Source organism: Uranotaenia lowii, chromosome 3 (assembly GCF_029784155.1).
Source record: "Uranotaenia lowii strain MFRU-FL chromosome 3, ASM2978415v1, whole genome shotgun sequence".
Lineage (NCBI taxonomy): Eukaryota > Metazoa > Arthropoda > Insecta > Diptera > Culicidae > Uranotaenia > Uranotaenia lowii.
The window spans coordinates 295024780-295048499 of record NC_073693.1 but is presented as its reverse complement, the minus strand read 5'-3'; the positions used below and the strand labels follow the sequence as shown (position 1 = coordinate 295048499).

At 31.9% G+C, this 23720-nt stretch overlaps 1 protein-coding gene across 9 annotated transcripts in view; it reads left to right on the top strand.

The window, feature by feature from the left end:
- Window positions 1–23720, top strand: part of LOC129751631 (uncharacterized) — a 277390-nt gene that overhangs the window by 173989 nt on the left and 79681 nt on the right. The window lies entirely within an intron of this gene.

The following is a 23720-nucleotide window of genomic DNA, read 5'->3' as shown; positions in this document are numbered from 1 at the left end:
ATATACACGGATGCCGGAATACCTATAAGTAAACTAGCCCACCTGATTGATTCGTTCTTCCAAAATATACCTACATCAACACAAATACATTCACTTCATAACAGTTCATACGAAGCCATGGGGTCCGGGTATGATAGCGCGCTGCATTGGAGATTTGTCGAACTTAATAATCTAAGAATGCATGTGAGCACATACTTTGGCAGAAACTGCGGTGAATCCGTGCACCCATGGTGGATTACCAACATACATACATACATACATAAAAATAGCACTTTAACTATACATGTACAATGCTTATGCTTATGCTTATGATACGTACACAGCCAGATCTTGTCAGCATCCCGGTGAATAGTAAAAATACATTTACTTTTCATCTTATCAAGGCCGGGCCCACTGTGCAGTACTGGACGCAGAGACGACTGGAACCAGGGGAGGAAGAAACGTAGACAACAGTACCATACGTTCCCATATTCATTTGACATTTATTCGTTGGGAGCATAGATGCTAAGATATTTCTATGCTCCTTGGTGTTGGGCCTTGCGATTCTTCCTTCAGGGGATGGAAATAAGGTTTTTCTACATGGAGTCCAAAATTTAACAATACAATAATTAAAGAAATTTCTTTAACCATTATACACTGTTTAGTTCTGGATAACTGTACCTTCATCTCAGGTCATCGACCATGGTTATAGCGCCATTGCCCGCCTTTGAAAAAAATTGAGAGAGCAGAGAAATTATTAATACAGTACCAAAATAATTAGAATTTTTTCATTCTAAAAGATTTCAGCGCCAAAAGGAATACATACATATTATGACATACTAAAAATAATCAAAGCAAAATTCTAAATACTATTATTTATGATTAGATTTAATAACAATGATTAAAACAACGACACTTTAACTATACATGTACAAAGAGTAAAAGTTGTTCTTACACGTTCAACCACCCGTTTGCTTATAAATACAATTTGATATCATCAGGAGAGCTGTTTACTTGCGAGCCATGGAAAAAATTAATATTTTATGATATAGAAATTACATTTTTACTAACAGAAAACAATTTCCAATACAAATCAAATTTTGCCTATTTGATACTCAATTAATGGACTTCCAAACGTAGAAAACAGTAATGAAGAGATTAACCACCGTAATGTTTGTATGTTACTATAATTTGTCGGCCTTAGCGGTGAAAAGTGATGTCCTTTTTTAGTAGGGACATCTAAAGCTTATGAAATTTTATAGGTGGATAGAAGGTCAGATGAAAATGAAAGATGTTGAAAATGAGCGGGTAGAATTTTATTTAGAAGCATATCATCACATATCAATTTTTTGTTCCTCACGGGCCTACTACTATGAAGCAGTAGATACAGATAGAGTTGCATCTACCACCACACATTAGTAGGCCAAGCGTGGTCCGCCCCATAAGGGAAACACTGCAACATGTTCTCTATATCCTCATCTACGGTTTGGAGGGTGAGCCTTTTTGATTTCCAGACATTATGCAATTTTAGGACACCCTAATGGACACCTGATAGCAAGGAATTCTGTACCAATATGTTCCCCTTGAACATATCCCTACGGAGTGCAACCCATACGAGTGCATCAGAAGACATGCAGTGTGCATGAAGAATCTAGTGATTTTTTTAAAATCAATTAGGGAACATCCATAAATGACGTAGCATTTGGGGGAGGAGGGGGGGGGGTGTTGACTTTGTGTGACGATGTGTGACGAGTGGGGGGTAGGGGTTCAAGTAAAGCTACGTAGCTTTAATGAAATATCGAAAAAAAATCAAAATTGTTTCGAGTAGTTTAAAAGAGGACACGAAGTGCTGGTCATCACTCCGGAGGACTATAGAGAGTGGGTGGAGGCAGCTGACATTGCAGATGCAATTATTCCAGCCGAACAGACGATGGAGGAAAGCTGCCCAACGATTTCATTGGAATCCAGAATGCTTTTTGAAAATTCCATTTATAACTTCTTTTCCTTCTTTTGTTATTTTTTGCATTATTCTTGCAAAATGCTGATAATAAAAGTAAAAAATAAAAAGCGATTTTTTAAAATGGGGGGGGGGGGGTATTAAAGCTACGTTATTATCTAGGGGGGTGGGTCTATGACCTTGTGACGAAATGCTACGAGGGGGAGGAGGGAGGGGGAGGTATAAAACCACCAAAAAAAGCTACGTCATTTATGGATGTTCCCTTAAGCTGATTGAATTTTGGAAAACTGATATTTGATTCCTGATGCATTAAAATTTTCAGAAAAATTCTTCAGTAGGTATTGTATTAAGATAAAATATGTAAAAAAAAATAGAGACTACAGTAAGCCACTTTTGTTCTTGTCCTTAATAATAAAAAAGCAGTTCTATTCCTTTTTGTTTTGAGAATATTCAAGATAAGGATCAGAAAATTGAAAACCTCCTGCCTAAGATCGCCTTCTACATGGGACATACATAATGAGCGCAACGATATATGCAGATTACTGATAGGAATTCCAAAAACTCTTTCGGTTTGTTTAACACATTTGAATTTCATCTGCACATCCACGCCATTATAAACTTTTTCTAAACTATGCTTTCTTCAACATTTAAGAACAAACCATCAAACCCAACTGCAAAACTGCAAAAACAGTCCTTTTTGTAATCAGCTTAAATTTCTGATTCTAATGGGCACTTTACAGCTCTTGCCTTTTGCAACAATTTGTTCCTTCCAAATTGAAACACTTTCGAGTCTTTAGTTCGGAGCCGTTTGTCACGAGCATTATTCTAATTTTTATGTTTTCATCCGTGATTTATTGCATCAGTGCAGCTCGCACGAAACTTATATAAATAAATAAATAAATAAATAAAATGACTGGCTGAACGGACTTGAGGCTGCAAAGTGCTCATATCGGCCAGTGAGTTACACCTGACGCGTGGTTATGCAGTTTTGGTCCGTTCGAGGCGTCCGAAAATTACCAATTCAATGTTTGCTTATGATAAACGGTTTAGTCGAATGGCTGCTGAACGCGAAAAAGATCACGACGAAGAAGTAAAATCAACCCTCAAGAGTAAGTTTGAGAAAATTCATCACCCGAAAAGCACGAGTGTGGGCATTAATTTTTAAGCAGTGTGTATGTGTAGTGCCTAGATAATATCCCTTTCCGTTTGGCCACCGCAATGCGCAAGATGATACCAAGCTGCTTAGTCGAACTAACTTTTCCATCCGCAGCAAAAGCACTCGAACGAAATTGCGCGTCCAAAACGACGCTGTTGAAGACCACTTCGCAAATCAGATAATATCTGGTGTGTGGAAGAAAGCGTCTCGATGCGCCAAAATAAACCGAGCACGCATCCGAATAAGAGCACACACACATTTACGCATAGGCACCCTCTTGGATAGATGGAAGCAAGTGGCAATAGCGCACAACAGCAGCTTATTACTTGAACTTATTACTTGATACCTACCAACTTGAAAAATGGCCGAACCAAGTGAAAGTGAATTTTCCGACCCAACGAAACTTGGACTCGGAGGGATGATACGATACACATATAGGTAGAAGGTCTAAAAACGTTTGCCGGCCATTTCTGTCCGGTATCGGTCATAATCGTAGCGCGGAATGGCTCTGTGGCTATCTCGAAAACAACCTTTCGAAGGCTCTCGGAGCGGTCGAAGTAACTTGGGTTAGTTACGATTATTTTTTTTTCGATCGATTCGAACTATCAATATGGATTGAAAATATGTTTGAGACATAAATGCACTAGTTCTTTCCTTCATTTATTGAGAAAAAAGGAATTTGGATAAACATGATTTTTTTCGATAATAACCGTTTTAACATCTATATGAAATTCGCGACTTCTATCAACGATGAAGTTGGCGGACAATCTGAAAACCTTATCCGGTACAACTGTGATCGATGTTTTCTCTTGGGCTCGAACTCACAGGAAAACATGACATTTTTCATTTGAATGTCCAGACCGATTTCCTGACTGAAAGTTCTGTTCGAAAAAAATTCTAATACTGGTCTGAAAACCTCATCTACTGTAGTTATTTTTACATGTCATTATTAGTCTTTTAATCATAACATGTAAGTTACATTATTAAAGTATATTTAGTGTTCAGATCAATTATGATCAGTTCAACTCTTTGATTCAGTAAATTCTAAACATTTTTTTTATATTTAAATTAGCTAGAGCAATAAAGTATTGATATATAGGAGAACATACTGGAGAGCAAAAAAAAATGTATGAACTTAATCCTAAATCCTAAAAACTAACTTAATTGTAAAGAGAACGGGATACCAAAAATTCAGTGAATAATCATGTCTTTATATTAAGATTACCAGATTTTTTTCAGAACTTATCCGGGTCGGGAAAATTCGAGCTATTTTATCTAAAAACCTGGCAAAATCTGGGCATTTAATTTCAAAATTTTCGTTTATGTTTATTTTGGCAAAATTTGTTTAAAAAAATTGGTTTGGACGTGAGGTACATAATTCTAATGACTCAATCGAAATTTTCGTTCGATTTTGGAAATAGAGTGAAAAAATTTGTTCAAAACCATGACAAGTCTAACTTTATAGGTATTCAATATTTGGGACTAAACTACTATCAACAAGTGAGAAATTTTTTGAAAAACTGTTGTAAAATTGCAGTCCTGGAATGAGATTTCGAGGTTTTGGAGTCGAGATTGTAACTCATAAATCATCTTAGGATTTCATCGAAATTTGATTAGAAATTTCAAATGTTATGTTACTAAAAATAATCACTTGGCATTTTTGGACCTCCAAGGGGAGGGTTTAACCCCCAAACCCAACCCCCCCCCCCCTTAGTTCCTACGGCCATGAGTCCCAAGCACTTCACGTGATCAGACCATTCTAATGAAACCCCGTTAAAAGTCATGGAATCATTTTCATTAGGTTTTAAAAAATTTGCTCTTGGCTTGTGGGGAAATAAAAAAAGTTGAGTTTTGGAACGTTAGGAAATTTTTTCCACATTTTCAAGTTATTCAAAAAGGAATTTAAATATTGTTTCAAGCTACTGCGTACCACACGTAAATTTCGACGGGCTGAAAGCAAAGTATCGTCAGCAAATAATCTTCCACCTTTTCCTTCTGGCACATCAGGGAGATCAGAAGTATAAATATTGTATAAAATTGGCTCAAGTATACTCCCCTGAAGGACCAGCTCTACTGGGTGTCCTTTCAGAGCATGAATTTTGATAGCTTACTTGTAAGGTTCGGCTAGTCAAGTAATTTTGAATAATTTTGGTGAGATATACAAAAAAAATCATATCGAGCTAATTTGGCTACTAAACCTTTGTGCCAAACACTGTCAAATGCTTTTTCAATATCTAGAAGAGCATCATCAGTTGAATAACCTTCAGATTTGCTAGCGTTAATCATATAAGTTACACTCAAAAGTTGATGTGTAGTAGAATTTCCATGACGAAAACCAAATTGTTCATCAGGGAAAATGGAATTCTGATTGATGTGAATCATCATTCCATTCAAAATAACTCTTTCAAATAGTTTACTCAAAGAAGGAAGCAAACTAATTGGTCGATAACTTGAAGGCTCCGAAGCACTTTTTCCTGGTTTCAAAATTGGAGTTACTTTGGAATTTTTTCATTTATTTGGATAAGCCAAGTGAATTGAAGATTTAAACTTAAAAATTTAAAGTGCTTTCAGACAACTTTTTAATAAGAATATAGTAAATCCCATCTTCCCCCGGGGCTTTCATATTTTTATTTTTTTTGAAAATCAATTCAAGTTCATCAATATTTGTCTCACAAGAACTTTCAAATACATTTTGTTCAGAAAGAATATCATCATATTCAAGGGAAATTTGAGCATCAATTGGACTTACAACGTTTATATTAAAATCATGAGCAGACTCAAATTATTGGGCTAATTTTTGAGCTTTTTCTGCATTAGTTAAAAGAAGTTTATCCCCATCTATCAAAGTAGGAATTGGCTTCTTGGGCTTTTTCAGAATTTTAGTTAATTTCCAAAATGGCTTTGAGTAGGGTTTTATGTCCTCTACTGCTTTTGCAAAATTTTCATTACGAATAAAATTTAAACGACGTTTGATCGCTTTTTGAAGGTCGCAATAAATAAATTTCAAATAAGGATCCCTAGTTCGTTGAAATTGGCGTCGACGAATGTTTTTCAGTCGTATCAAAAACTGAAGATCATCACCAATTAAAGGTTGATTAAATTTATGTTTAACTTTGGGTATTGAAGCGGCTTTAGCATTGACTATTGAAGTTGTCAAATTTTCTACAGCAATCAATATCTACAATTGAATTCAGTGGAACGTTTACATCCAAATTACGTACAATAAAATTCCTATATAGATTCCAGGTGGCTTTTTGAAAGTTAAATGTTGATTTTAAAGGGTTTTCAATGGGACTTTGGGATAAAGAAAAAGTAACTGGAAGGTGGTCTGAATCGAGGTCTGCATGAGTAACTAATTGACTACAATGCTCACCTAAATCCGTTCGAACCAAACCAATTGTGGAGGGATTTCTAATTGAAGAGAAACAAGTATGTCCATTAGTATACTCAACAGTATAATTTGATGAAACATTATTCCAAGATCGGTGTTTTGCATTTAAGTCACCAATAATTAAAAATTTTGATTTATTTCTGGTGAGTTTTCTAAATTTCAGTTCGAAATTTGTTTCTGTTCACCGCTACATTGGAAAGGCAAGTATGCAGGAAAAATTATATTTTCCTCCATAGAAGTTTCTAATTCAATTCTAATTGCAATTGACTTTTTTATTCAAAGAAGGAAGATGTCTAAATTTTAGGCTACTTTGGATGACAATTGCTACACCCCCACCTACCTTGTTGATCAAGTCGATCATTTTGTAAAATTTTAAAGAAATCATTAATTTTTAAGTTATTGTCTTGCTTTAAAAAGTTTTAGTGATGTCAGCAATATGTATGTTTTGAGTTTTCAAAAATAAAAAGAATTCATTTTGATAAGCAAGCAAAGATCTAGCGTTCCAATTAATATTATTCAAAAATCTATTTGGATCCATGAGAGAATTGCAAAGTCATAATAAAATAAAAAGGAGTTTGGAAAGCTTCAAATATAGAATTTGCTTTCAACATAAGTTGCATCATTTCCACTAAAAGTTTTTTAATAAAACAACGTCCACGTTTATACAGATTTAAAAGTTTATTACTGTGGGAAATAAAATTTTATAAATTGCATATCTTCAACCTACCGATGAAGTTGTGAAAATTATCACAAGATAATTTCGCACCAGAATAATCTTTTACGCACTAAGTTCGGTCATACATGCTTTATTCAGTAATAAAAACGATTCATTTACAAACTACGAAAAGAAAATAAAGTCAAGAAACAAATTATTCACTTGAAACAGTGATATAATTTAAAAAAGTCTTATCATTTACCTTATTAAACTGAATTTGTAAAAGTATGTTCTCTAGAAAGATGTTTTAAAATTATATAACTGGCATTTAACATTCAACAGGTATAACTGATAGTGTTTCAAAAAGTTATGGTAGCAGGCGCGGTCCTATGGGGGGGGGAGTTCGGGGTGATCACCCCCCCCCCCCCCCCCAAGCGGCAAAAAACCGTAACGAAGTACTCGCAAACGCTGGATTTTATATAAAAACTTAGAACTTTTCTTAGTAGGTGTACTTTCGAATTCTCAAATTTTCCCACTCCGTGGGGGGTTTGTTCAATTTATTAATTACTTTATAGCTTAAAATTAAAAAAAAAAAGTCGTTCCGCAAAACTAAAACAGCTGAAACTTGCAATTCCCTGGACCGAATTTCACCAAATAACTTTTGTCGAGGTAATTTCAGCGTTGAATTCGAATTTGCTGACCATATACTAAGCTTGCCAGATTGCCCGGTTTTATCCGGGTTTGCCCGGATATTTGATGCAAAATTTCGAGAAAGTCCGGTCCGGCCCGGTTGCCCGGATATCGTGAAAAAAGTCCGGATATTGCCAGGATTTTTTCACAATTTTCACAAAGAAACCAAAAAAAATCAAAGTTTTTGAGAAAGTTTCAGCAAAATCAATTAACGGTATGGACATTTTCAACGGTTGTTTCAAATAATTTCGCTGATTTACTTTTATAAACCTTTAAATATTTAAGTATTCCAAAAAGTTTCTGGAAGTCTGCAATTACATTAATAAAATATTAATTTAATCTTTTTTTGCATTTTTTTTTTTGTTGCTTTTATATTTAAAAACACCTAAATACTGCCCGGTTATTGCCCGGTTTTTGGATTTGAAAAATTGAAATCCATGCCCGGATTTTGCCAGGTTTTTTTTTGAAAAAATGCCCGGAATTGCTAGGCCCGGATGGGAGTGGAAAAAATTCTGGCAACCTTACCATATACGCTTCCGGCCATAAGTTTGGGATCACCCCCTTTAAAAAAAAAGCTAATTTGTTTGGCCATATCTCAGTCATCTTATGCCATATTGCATTTCTTTTGATCTCATTGTAAAGTCGATGAGCAAAACCTTCTTCGTATGTTATTGTCAAAATGTATATGTTAACCTCATATGACTTAAACTTGGCTTAAAGTAGGAAAATTTCCTAAAAATCGCACTTTATATTTAAACCCGATCAGTTCAGGGTTGGGTGGACCGAATTTAAAAATTTGAGTTCCATTTGAATCTTTTTTCATAAACATCAAAACACTGCTTTAAATAGATAAATTAGCTACTAAAGTTATCGATCAAAAAATTGGGCTCACTCCTCAGTATGGTGTATCGGCATAAAGTTTGGGATCATGCGAAACATGCAATTTAATTTCGTGCGTATCTCTGTCATCAAACAACGTTTCGCTAATCTGATAAGTTATCTTTAATGCTGATGAGTTTTTTTTCGCTTTTGGATATTTATTGAAAATGTTTTTTCAAGTTAACTTCTTTAAAATTTTAGGCTTAGTTTGATCGTTTTTTGATAATGTTCGCCAAATATTCGGTATGTTCAATAAATACCTGCAAACTTGTTTCGACCAAAACTGTGTTATCTTACAAGTTATTGCAGATCGGTTTGGCTCAATGTTTGATGGATCAACATATCTCGATCCTTTTTAGAAGCAAAAAGAACTTGAGACTTTAAGTGTTAAATTGCCTTTGGGGCCGTTCAGATACCACGTGGACAAAAAAAAAGATTTTTACCCCTTTCTCCCTCTTAGTGCACAAATGCAACCCCTACCTCCCTTCTCCAGATGTCCACCTAGACAGATTCGATTTTTGTTGTTGTTATTTCTTATTTTTAAACGTTTTTGAAAAATTAACTTTGATTGTATTGGCCTCGACGTAGCAAAAATGATCGATTTTAATTTATTGATATAAAACGATTCTTCATAATTTGGAATTATTTCATATTTTTAGAATTTCAATTTACATACTTTTACGATTGAAAAAGAAATACAAATTTTAGATAAATATATGGAAAATCTCCGAACACATCAAATTCTAAATGTGTTTTCTTGAAATATTTTTTTTTTAATTAATCGTTTATTTTTCTTTCGAAGACTCGTTTACTGTAATATTTGACGTCTTTCATTAGCTTTTATGCACTTGTACCCCTTTGGCTCTGAGGACGTCGTGCATTTTGAGCCGTTATCACAATTAAACTATTTTTTATAATAATCAATAGTTTTTGTTAAAACAAATCCATTCTTTAATTTAAAACTTTCCAAATAAAGTTAATTAAGTAAGAAATGCCTCGAATCCTATACAAAGTTCAGAAAATAGTGTTTTTCACTATTTAGCACTTTTCGGTACATCTCTAATGATATTTGTTCAATTTTCTAAAAATACTGAAAAAACTACTACTAAAGGTGATGGATAAAATCTGAAAAAAAACGAGTTCAGAATTTTATTTTCAAAATCAGTTTATACAGCGTAGGTTACAAAAACTTGCCAATTTTTTTATTTTTCCGAGGTGAAATAAAATTATTCCTTCATCCCCGACTATTTTCTCGGAAACAAGGCAATCTCTCAAGTTGAACATTCGGAAGAATTTTTTTTTAATTTTTGACCAACACAGTTAGATTTCAGGATTCACATCAATTATATCGCCGATACTGTTTTAAGCTCATCTACACAATAATATTTAAACTTTTGAGTAGAAATCCAGCTTAATAATTTAGGTTAAAAAATCCATTCTGAATCTGAAAGTTTGGTTATTTCAATTGCAATTGATTATGACTTTTCACGGAAATATTGAAAGAGTATAAACTTTCAGAAATTATTCGAAACTTTCGAACAACGATTTAGCAAAATGCTTCAGAAAAATAATTAAATATTCAGTTTTTAATTCAAAGCAATTATTATTAACGAACACTTTTTTTTAATAATTGTTTTGGAATAGTTGCAAAATGAGAATCATTAAAATTTTGGTGAGGGTCTTACGCTGATTGATGCCCCGTAAAAATATTGTGGATAACTTGAAGATTTTTTGTTAACGTTTTCTTCTACGAAAATGTGTGTTTAATTTTCATTTGTGAAATGACGTCTATATCGGAAAATTCTTTAAAGAATACTTAAAGTTATAATTTTGACCAATTGTAAAAATTACGAAAATAATCTTTTTATCAACACTTTTCGCAGTGAGCAGCTAAGATTCGCAGATTGTTTTATAAAAAGATATCAAAACAAGTGTATTTAGAAAATTTGATAAACTATTTAAATTACACACCTATAACTATACAAACCTACAAAATACAAGTCTTATTTGTAACTGTAACCCCCCCCCCCCCCCCCCCCCCCCGTCCTCCCTTCTCCTCCTCTCTGTTTCTCAAAATAAACGTTTTTTCGCCAGATATTCACGATCCTTCTTATAGACTGATTTTTGAAAATTTGGAAAATCACCCCCCAAGCCCCCCCCCCCCAAGAGCCAACTCTAGGACCGCCCCTGTATGGTAGGTTAAGCTTCTTCAGAACTGGAAAACTTGTTTTAGTACTGACATTCAAGTTTCATTCCTTATTCCTTCGTTATAATTCATCAAAAACATCTGACATCTCTGCCATCAAAAAAGTAGTTTTTCTGTATGTGACTGTTAGGCTGAGAAAACTTCAACATTCAAGTCACTAATCGGTAGTTAGTGATGCTTACAATGAGATTGATTTACATCACACTGAGATTCAAAAAGGGAAAAATCTCACTCAAGAAAATCTCAATCTCATGAGTATTCACAACCTTTTTTTTGAACTCTAGATATCAATTAAACCTTATGGCAACATTTAAAAAAGATAAATATTGGTATTGGAAAATATTGGCATCATCAAAATTACATTCCCTCAACGATTGACACATTGATTAACTTATTTTATAACAATTTTTTTGTTCGAGCTGGACCCCCAACCGTGTTTAAAAATACCAATATGGATTTTAAATTAAACGACGCTATTTTTGCTAATTATCTAAGAGCCACTAGATGTCGTTATTGGTACCTTTTAACATTTTTCCCCACGTTAAAAATAATACCTTCAACTACTGAAAAATGCATTCAAAGGCTAATGAATTTTCAATTACTTTATCAACAATTGAAACATTTGTTTGATATTTCGGATTAAGAAAATTATGATCTCGGTAGTACCTAGTTGTAAAAAATTGGTGCTGGTGTTATCGGTTATCTGTAATTTTTTTGTTTCAATTATAGTCGTTTCACCATATTAACACGTTCGTCGCCACGGCACCCATATTCGGGTGACGGGTGTATTTCCTGGGGGGGGGGGGGCGTCACATCAGAAAGCGTGTGACGCTCTCTTACTTGAGTTTACCGCTCAGCTTCACCATACGTTTCAAATATGGGAGTTCTCCCTCTTTGCTTTCTCTCTCTGAAAATTTCTTTGGGCCCGGCTAGTTAAACTACCAACGTTGCAGTTGACGGACAGTTTGGAAAACGAAAACTTATCCGGTACAACTGTGTTCGATGTTTACTCTTGGGCTCGAAATTGCGAACATCGGCTCATGAGGCAACTGACTTGCTAAATAACTGAACTATATCACAAGCCTCTGGTAATGACTAGTTATCTGGTAATTCTGGTTGTCTATAATGAGTAATATTTGGATAAATTATAAAATTTTGATATCGAGTTGCTTTTAAATGCCATAAAAAGTCTCCAACATTAAACACGAAGGTGTTTTATCAACTCTAGAACCAATTCGCTCAGTACGTTTGTAATACCTAGTTCATAGCACATTGAGACTTTTCGGTAGTGTCATATCCGCTTAAATTCTTATGAAGTGTCCGGATAACCTTCAAGCAGTTACTCTGGTTTGACTAAGAGGTCAAATTCGGTATTTGGAAGCTTTTAGAATATCTCCGGATGTACTAAAGTCCTATCCTGGAAGCAGGAATGAAGCATAGTTTACGTGTTCGCATTTTGCAATGTTGGAACGACGATGGGTGGTAAAACTTCCTATAGAGTATAGATAATATGTTAAATGTTTCGTTATGAGTGAAATTTGTGAAAAAAACCTAATCCTCATCGAAAAGTGAAACTTATACATTCGAGGGGTAACACCTGCACCAAATGTTAATAATTAAATAATGTTTGCTTTTTTCTCAAACATAATCAGTGACTCAATACAAAACAAGCACTAAACGAGGGAACAATACCATTAGTAAATTTTGTTTCAAGAGCTTATGGTTCCTGCTGCCGATTTCATTATGCTGTCCCAAAAAAAAGAACACTAACTTATTACTGAACTATGTTTTGATGCGATCTGGGAGTTAATTTTGAGTTATTTATGTTCTGATTGTTCTCAACTGTTGACAAACAAAATCGACAACAATATCTTAGTTACTCAGCTAAGAGCCACTAGATGATGCTGTTTTTAGGCCAATTTCAACGGTTTTAAAACCGACGATGATTCAAATTCTTACACATGTATTCGACACATACTTTATCGGGGCCCGTTTTTTGGTCTCTGTGTTTCAAGAAACAAATTTAAGACTTTGTGAAGAACCTACAATATGATTAAAAAAAAGAGAAAATCGGTCTACAAGTTTCAAAACAAAAATTAATTTCCACGGAATTTTTCTATCAACCCTTCAAGTAAAAATGATGAAAAAAAATGCAATTGAGATTATTGATAAGGCTGGAACAAGTATCAATCTCTTTTTTGTTTTCTTTTTTAAGAGTACCATTTCTCTAAACTGATTCTTATGTCCGAAGCTTTAAATTCTGATTAAATTTTTATTTGTATTCGGTTTCTGGGGTTCCGGGAATATTGGTTTCAAACAATCAAACATTTCTGCTTGAAATTTATTTTCAAGCAAATTTCTAGTTCAGAATAAGCAACGTCATTTTAAATAATTTTTTACTGAGTTACCAAATAGTATTTATTGAAACTTTGATTCTGATTCATTTTGAACCGTATCAGTAAAGTTTATCTTTTTTTTATGTTGTACCATTTGGTCATGAATAGAAATATTGTTTAAGGAACTAATTTCCTCCTTTATTTTGCATTTTTGGTATTGTTATTATTTTTGAAAAAAAAACACCACACATCGTTGAAACTGATTCACGAGTTTTTTTTACAAAAAAAAGGTTAGTTTAAATTACCCAAATTGGTAGCCATCACGATATGAATAAAAAAAACCCAAGCAACTACAAATCAAAATCGAAAAACGCTGCTGCCATCCACCAGCTACATTTTCAGTCCATCAAAAGGCGCAGAGTCACGATTCTGCAGCGCCAAGCCGTGTCGCTTTCTTAAAACTGTCAGTCAGCCGACATAAACTGCCCAAAAAGAAAAACACACGTTCGAAGCCCGGCGAACACGTCAAGCGAAACTAATTGAAAGATGATCAAAATGGTGCGATGGTTTAAGTTAGAGGTGAAAAAAATAAGTTAAGTTAAGTTAGTAAGTTGAACTATGCCCCGGCAACCCACTACTTAGGAAATTTGTGGGGAGTTCGATTGGTGGTGAAGAATTTGAAGCCTTAGTTGATTGAATCTTTGGGTCGGCAAAAGCATAACAGAGTCGACACAACAAATGGAGAGGCGTAACTTCCAGCTTAGGAAGTACCAATTATCACTGCAAGGTGGATAGAAGATGGTGGTGTCAAGTGAAGGAGGTGCGCCAATTCTTCCTCAATCGTTTTAAGGAGTTATGCTGCTCGAAGAGTTACGTTCATGTTTATCTTATTTTCGTAAAATTTCATCAGGCATAAGATTGAAAGCCGGGAGATCAGTTATTTTAACAGAGCATTTACAAAATAAGATATTAAGTTAATAATTGAACAACCACTTTTTGAATGAATATAGATAGTTAATTCATAAAAGTGGCAAGGCATGTACGGAAAAAAAATCACACTTAAATTTCGAAAAGGGATCAAAAGTAAACATTCAGTAAATTGACACAAACACCAATTTTGTAATTTTTGTAAATCTAGTGATTTTTGACATTTTTGTCATTTTTACCATTTTTGTCATTTTTGTCATTTTTATCATTTTTACCATTTTTGTCATTTTTGTCATTTTTGTCATTTTTGTCATTTTTGTCATTTTTATCATTTTTATCATTTTTACCATTTTTGTCATTTTTGTCATTTTTGTCATTTTTGTCATTTTTGTCATTTTTGTCATTTTTGTCATTTTTGTCATTTTTGTCATTTTTGTCATTTTTGTCATTTTTGTCATTTTTGTCATTTTTGTCATTTTTGTCATTTTTGTCATTTTTGTCATTTTTATCATTTTTGTCATTTTTGTCATTTTTGTCATTTTTGTCATTTTTGTCATTTTTGTCATTTTTGTCATTTTTGTCATATTTGTCATTTTTGTCATTTTTGTCATTTTTGTCATTTTTGTCATTTTTGTCATTTTTGTCATTTTTGTCATTTTTGTCATTTTTGTCATTTTTGTCATTTTTGTCATTTTTGTCATTTTTGTCATTTTTGTCATTTTTGTCATTTTTGTCATTTTTGTCATTTTTGTCATTTTTGTCATTTTTGTCATTTTTGTCATTTTTGTCATTTTTGTCATTTTTGTCATTTTTGTCATTTTTGTCATTTTTGTCATTTTTGTCATTTTTTGTCATTTTTTGTCATTTTTGTCGATTTTTGACATTTTTGACATTTTCGACATTTTGACATTTTTGACATTTTTGATATTTTTGACATTTTTGACATTTTTGACATTTTTGATATTTTTGACATTTTTGACATTTTTGACATTTTTGACATTTTTGACATTTTTGACATTTTTGACATTTTTGACATTTTTGACATTTTTGACATTTTTGACATTTTTGACATTTTTGACATTTTTGACATTTTTGACATTTTTGACATTTTTGACATTTTTGACATTTTTGACATTTTTGACATTTTTGACATTTTTGACATTTTTGACATTTTTGACATTTTTGACATTTTTGACATTTTTGACATTTTTGACATTTTTGACATTTTTGACATTTTTGACATTTTTGACATTATTGACATTTTTGACATTTTTGACATTTTTGACATTTTTGACATTTTTGACAATTTTGACATTTTTGACATTTTTGACATTTTTGACACTTTTGACATTTTTGACATTTTTGACATTTTTGACATTTTTGACATTTTTGACATTTTTGACATTTTTGACATTTTTGACATTTTTGACATTTTTGACATTTTTGACATTTTTGACATTTTTGACATTTTTGACATTTTTGACATTTTTGACATTTTTGACATTTTTGACATTTTTGACATTTTTGACATTTTTGACATTTTTGACATTTTTGACATTTTTGACATTTTTGACATTTTTGACATTTTTGACATTTTTGACATTTTTGACATTTTTGACATTTTTGACATTTTTGACAATTTTTACATTTTTGACATTTTTGACATTTTTGACATTTTTGACATTTTTGACATTTTTGACATTTTTGACATTTTTGACATTTTTGACATTTTTGACATTTTTGACATTTTTGACATTTTTGACATTTCTGACATTTTTGACATTTTTGACATTTATGACATTTATGACATTTATGACATTTTTGACATTTTTGACATTTTTGACATTTTTGACATTTTTGACATTTTTGTCATTTTGATCATTTTTGACATTTCTGTCATTTTTGTTATTTTTGCGGCACCCCTAAATCAAGTCCGATTGAACCTAAAATTTACACAGCTCAACTTTCAGACAATTTGCAAAATGAATATCTTTCAGACAATTTGCAAAATGAATATGGCCCATTTTCGAAAATCGACAACATTAATATTTTGATCTTTTATTGTTGCCTAAAAGTAGTTTTAAATCTTTGTTTCCGTTTCACTCACCTCAAACGTCAAGCATTGATATTTTTCATGGAACTACCAACATCAATAACTCTAAACATTAAAACTTAATTGTTGCATCGATAGACATTCCCTTTTAATTGACCTATCATCAAATGATTTGTTTCCCAAACCGAATACTCCCTCGAGACAAATTCGATTGTAGAATGTAGAAAATTTTGTGCTGACATAATCTCGAACCCTCAGTGCCATAATCAAAATTATCCAATCGAAAGGCAACGAGAAGTCACGCCGAACGCATCGAGTTCGATTGTCCCGTCCATTGACGGTGGCAGGCGGCGGGAATGTCAGTCAAAATAAAGACCACAACAACAAGAAACTGTCTCTTTTCGGAGGTGTCGATTATTTTTGACCCAATCCGGAAGGCCTCACGCGCTTTGGACCAACCGACGATTATCGTGACAAAAAGATAGGTACATGCTAATTTAAAATCGGGTGTCGTTTTTATGGTCTCTCTTTTATGGGTCATTCATTAGTCGGAAATCAATCGGGTTCGGTTGATAATATTATTGCAGGTTCGAGTCAAATGAGCTGTTATAAAGCTGGCTTTTATTGGCGCTTAAACGGATCTATTAGTAGCTGATGTCAATAAATTTCGCATGAAAGATTGGTTTATCAGAAATCGATGAAATTATTATTCAATAATCTCAGATTGAAAATTTAGATAAATAAAATAACAGTTATTATACTCAATCCGGAATTTAAAGTGCTGATATTTTTTTTAAAATTTTCCGGATTAAGAATCACACAAGCAGTAAAAGCTGTCGATAACACAATGCCCTGCTCACAATTTTCACCATCTATTCGTTTCTTCTACCCAAAGCACTCTAGCTTTGACCTTTCCACCTATCAATTTTCATTTCTGTCTTAATTGCTCTCTAACTAGAATTTCAATTTGCCGAAATGCCATAAACTTAGATAAGAATATATCCCAGCGGCGATCAGAATAAGATAACACGATTAAGAATATTTTAAAAATATTTTATTGATAGGTGACTTCACGCACAAACAAACAAACTCTCTAAATAGTTTTTATAGTGTTTATTTCGTTAATCACTTTTTTGCCGTCTGTTTTTCTTACTGAAATAGATTAGATTATTTTTGTTGTTCAGCAAAAAATTTCCAACCCCTCGATGAAGCAAACTTGTTTGTTTGTGTTCCGTAGATCGGATGATCGGATTCAACAGTTGAAACTGAAACTGTTACGTACTGTACGTGATTCATCAGATCATCGCCGAGTAATTGATCAACTGTAGTACATTTTGAAAAAGTATTATTTTATCAGTAGTATTATTATCAGAGGCTTTGAACACCTGTTCACAGCTCACCGTTCCTCAAACTAGTTTTTTTAGATTTTTTAAATTCGTTTGAAACAAGCAGACACTTTTAATTGGATTCCGAATTTTTTATGGCATCTTCTAGATCACAAGATAAATAACTTAACTAACTTCCATTATCGCAAAAATTTGTTTATCGACTGACTATTCCACGAACATTCGTTTTGCATTTGTTTCCAACACCTAAGTCCAGAAAAATTAAACAAAACTATACAAATATAAAATCTTCATGAGAAAGGATTGATTTTCGTCAGAATCAGAAAAAGTGCACACAAACAAAAATAAAATTGGGTGTTGCTATAAATTTCACCCTCGGAATCCGGAAATCACATTTAAAATTAAAAAAAAAAAATCCCCTGATTTTTTCCATCTATTTTAACATTGATCTCATCATCTGAATCACAATATTATAAAGAAAAAAATGGTTTTTGAAATAAAAACTTTTATATTGAAAAATTTAACTTAATTTTTTTTTAATTCGAAATGCTTCAAATATATTTGATTACACAGATCAACATATTTTTTCTGTGGTGCCAAGCTAATTTTACATCATTGTGGTAAAAATGACTATCTAAAATTTATAAACTGAGAAAAAATTTTAATATTGTTAAAAACTAGTCAATCTTCCTTTAATCTATTGACTGCTTGATTTTTGAAAAGGAGATTTTTGACAAATTAACGATCAAGTATCTAACCTTGAATAAAGTATCAAATCTACTTTTACTTAAGAAAAATCACAATATTTGAGCTCTAAGAAAATGCTTCTAATTTATGTACGGGATCAATTATTGTTCTAATTTTTAGACCATAGGAACTTGAATCTGTAAATGACGGCGAGTTAAAAAAAAAAAAGATTTACTAATGGGATGTAGACTCCCGATTCTCTTCGAGTGAAAATCGTTTAGACAGCGTGTCTACAAAAATAATCTTTTTTATCAAATAATTTTAGCTTATTTTCAAATATCTATCTTTGGAACTTAGATGTTAGAGATGTGGAAGAAATTTTCCTAACTATTTAAATATTAAGATGTGAGTTTGCAGATTGCCCGGTTTTATCCGGGTTTGCCCGGATACTTAATTCGAAATTTTCGATTTAATTAAAAATGCCCGGGTTTTGCCCTGATTGATTCAATTAATTATAATCAAATCAAATAAAAAACAACAAATTGTGTTACAAAAAAAAATATTTATGCATCCAAAACGAATTGTTTTAAGCAAGTTTTATAAAAATAATCATGAAAGGAATTTTGGGAACCTAAAATAAAATTCAAATTCTACTGATAACTTTTGATGAAGTTTTTTTTTATCTATTTATCCGGCCCGCCGACGTGCTGAAAATATTCTGGCAAGCTTACTCTAGAGTGTCCAGAAACTTTTGCCTCATAAAATTCTGATCATAAAAATTACAATGGGTCGTTTTGAAGCTCATTATATAAATTCATAACTAGGCTGTTTTCCACTATTTTAATGGATACTTTTACCTAGATAGTTATTACTATCTGATTGTTAACTAAATTTACGTCATTCATACCGTTTATCGTTTATCGGTTCGAACCTTCGGGCATCAATTCACTGTTGTTTTGTTGGATTTACTGAGAATTCACTTTAGAGCTTGAACATTGAGTCAGAAAACAGTGCTGAGGCTTTTTTGTCCTATTTTTTGGCGAAATTACTACATAGAGGAATCAGTCGTCGCTTCTCTTATATGCAGGTTCACTAGTAAAAACCATACTTTTTCATGAAAAAATCTCAAAAGCTATTCTAGTCACAGTAGAAAAATTTTGAAAGGTGCATTAAAAGGAAGACGTGATTTGTCATATTTTAAGCGGAAAGTTAAAGAATTTAAGCGGAAAATATGTCATTTGACCCATTGGCGGTTTAAATAGGTATACAACATATGTTATTCGAAATCTAAAAACTCAGAAACATTTCTTCAATGAAAAATACGTGCATTTTGGAAATGAAAACAGTCCTGTTATAAAATTTACGAAAAAATATTATATCAGGCGAAATCATCATATAAAGTTAAAAGCTGCTGTGCTGAGAGCTGCCAAGGAACGGTGAGCACAACTTTAAAATTTGGGGGGCATTAGAAGGGCTCAGGGGGGCTGGGCTCATTTATAGACTCACATTTTCAAAAAAAACTTTCATTTTTAGTTCTGATTTTCAATTCAATCAATAAAAAATAAAATTCGTCAATTTTTCATGATTAAACATCAAAAGTTTTTCGATTTTCTATCATTTGTCGGAATTAAGTTGATGGAACCTATATAAAATGTTTAGACCTGTAAAAGTAATAGCATTGAAATTTAATGTCCAATTGTCATAAATAAAAGTTTGGAGTTGTTTTTTATCAAAAAATAATACTATTTATGCATAGAACTTTTCATGCTTTTAAAAAAAAACAGTAAATACTTTTTTAATAATGAAAGGCAAATTTAACCTCTACAGAATTCTGTTTACAAAAATTAAGGTAGGTGGTTTGTTATAAGATAATTTTTTTGAAGTTGAAGTTTGAGTATTTGTCCTGTTAAATTAAAAATTTCCAAATTTCAGTCTTGAGTTATGGAATAATATGATTTAAAATGAATTTTGAGTTTGTCTTGCTACAATTGATGGTTATGCGTTGGTTTTTCGGTCTTCTCAAGTCAATTTCAACAAATTTCAAATGTGCTTCATTGAACATTTCAAATTACACTACAATTAAATCTCAATAGCTAATGGTTTTGCTACGATGTTAATAAGCATTCTTTCTAAACATTTTTTAAAAATTCAAAGATTGGCCCTTTACTTAATGATTTTTTTTCTTTAAAATCATTTTCAAAAGTTGAAAATAAAGTGTAAATCATGACAAAATATTAAAAAAGTTTTTTTTTATACAAAACCTTATGCAAATTTGTATGAAACGAGGGCCTAGAGTTGGTACTTCAATTGTGTTATATTATAATTTTTGCACTTTCATAGATAATCCATACAAAAACATAATCGAATAAAAAAAAAAAACTTTAAAAACTAAAAATAAGTAAAACGGAATAAAATTCTTGAGCCTAGGTTTTCTTGTTGAAAATTCCAAGCTCTAAATATTTTGGAGCCTACTTGATACATTATGTAGTAGAGAAGGCATAAGGTACAAATTATACATTCCTTAGTAAAAATTCACATTTTTTGGATGAAAACAAGATTGTATTTTCAGAACAAAAAATTAAACAAACTTTCCAAAACACATTTTTAAAAGAATCTAAATTTGGTAACTTTTAAAAAAACATCAAAACAAAATATGAAGATAAAAGAAATTATTTTCAAATTTTTTTAGACATTTTAGTTTATTTACTTCAACTAAAAATGTATCAAAACTTTTCACATTAGGAACTGAGCATTTAATATGGGTGGTCAACATTTTTAGGTGGGGGGCCACATTCTAGAAATGTTATTTGTCTGCGGGCCAAAAAATTCCTGTCTGCAATTTTTTTTCCTTTCATACTTTAAAGTTTGTTTTCATCATATTAAATTGAGTAAAATTTAGAAAAACGCATTTCAAAGTTGTAAACATATTCCAAATTTTGACTCATGGTATTTCCACTACTTTATTTCAATATGTAGATTTTATACAGAAAAATTAAAAACACAGTTTTTATTTAATAGTGTAATTTGTACACACAAGAAATATTTTAAATTTTCAATGAACAATAAATATCTTCCAATACTCGATAAACAACTAAACAGCTAATAGCCAAAAATAATCGAAAATATCACGTTAAGATAAGGCTTTTTCCAAAAATCGTGTTTGCTTATCGTTCTATTAAAACGAAATATAGTGAATATGATCCAACACGGGAAAGTTTGATAAAAAATTGTGATGATTTAAAAATCACAATACACATAATTTGTTTACTTTTCGATATAAAATATCATAATCTTTAAAACTTTGCGTGATAGAAGTTTTTGAGTAAGATTTTTTTTTCTCCAAAGATGTGAAAATGTATTGTTCAAATCAATACATTCACACGTCTGCGACTAAACTTCTGTAAACATACAATATTCCGATGAAAAATATGTCTATGCTTTTAAAGGAGCTTTGTTCGGCGGGATGAAATTCAAGAGAGAAACTTATTTTTATAGTTTATGAAAGATAGACAGGCATTGGTGTGCCAATAGAAGAAAGCTTGATAGGTGTTGAAATTTTAGGCTGGTGGGTACGTACGTGGGTTAGTACGCACACTTCAAATGAGCAAAAACGTAAAAACCCATGGGCATACTAAGCTTTCCTTATGTAAAAACAGTTCAAGTAACGTTGCCGTTATTATCACATTTGGTTAAACCCAAAATTTCTTACAGTCTTTGTAGGAAATATTTTTAAAATTTGTAGATAAATTTCCAAAAAAATATTATTTTCCTGCTTCCTGCTGAAATTCCCATTTATTTCCCGGTTTCCTGGTGAAGGAATGACATTCCAAATTTTTTCTCGTAATTCACGATTTTTCCAATTCGCTAGCAATCCTTTATCAACAAAAGTTTATAAAATGCAGGATACTTCACCCCATCAAAATTGGCTTTATGAAGCTCTTCAAGACCAAACTGATGATTTTTTTTTCTTTAACTGGGTATCACAGCACATTTCGCGGTGTTCTATTTGTAATAATTCTGGCAATAAGCTTAGGTTAACGGAAAATTGGAAAGTATGCTTTTCAAAATCTTGAAATCTGTGTCAAATTTCAATATAAAGTCCGAAGCTCAACGTATTTTGGCATTTTGCTGATGCTTGGCTTTAAATAAATTTATACGTTGAATAATTCGCACGGATTTTCAAGTCGAATGAAATGACTTTATACTGCATACAAAGCTACGAAATTATTTGATTCAAATTCTTAAATGCGAAAATTTTAAATACATTCGGAGATTTTTTTTTAAATTTTCAATTTACAAGTTCAAAAATATTATTATCTAGCTCCGCTGTATAAGTTTAATTTTCTTTTATAAGATTGAAACTTATCAAAGCTCCACAGGCCACATATTGACATTCGCGAGCGAATATGGCCCATGGGCCACGATTTGGCCACCCATGATTTTGAATATTGAGGCTGAAATTGGTTTTTGGAAGAATATTTATTGTTATTAGCCGAAAATCTGCTTGATGTGGATAATTTATTTTCAATTTTTTAATAAATTTAAAGGTTCAATGTATTTCAATGCATTATAAAAAGATTTAATAAATGAGTGAAATAAAAATGGTTGATTTTGAATTATGAACTTACTTACATTTATTAATAAAAACCCCTTTAAAAGGCGAGTTAGGGTTTTCAAGTTTCGAAAATTGAGTTTGATTACTTTAATTTTATTAAATTGGACATCAAAATTTAACAGTTAGAAATTGACAACGATTTGCTATCATTATATATTGTAGTAAAATGATACGCTGCGAGCTTAAAGTTATCTAAGTTGAAATTCAGCCGGAAGCGAAAAAATGTCTGACATATTTGTTATCACTTACCTGTAAGGACGAAACAAATTTCAAATTCTTCTTTTGTCGCTTGGAGTGCGAAAAACGAATAAATTGGAATAGATTGTAATTCCAAAAGTTCTTTTTTTTACGAAAGTGTTTTCCTTAACCTGAATTAATAGTTCATTCTGATAGATTACGTTTAGGTTAATAAATTCCAAATTACAAATTACAAAAGCTGAACAAATGTAAACGAAAAACAAAACAAACTGTCCAAAATCAAAGTAGTTTAGACGATGGCCAGTAATTTGTAAGTTCCAATTAAAAATTAAAATTAAGATTGAATGTTTAAAGAAAAATATAATTTTAGTGTCCACTGAAGAGGAGCGAAAGCCAGAGTAGCTCGAAACGTCTGGACAACTGGTAAAAATTGGTTTTTTATATTAAAACTCGCCGAAAAAAGTCGTTAAATCCAAGAGCAAATTACAAAAGCTTATATGCAATATAATAGCATACTATATCATTTTACAAAACTTAAAAATCAAGTAATTTTGTATCGAAAAATTCATTAAAATCAAAAATGCAAAAAAAATGAAATAACTCCCATCTTGCACAATTTGTTTTTTTTTGTCTTGTATTCTTTCG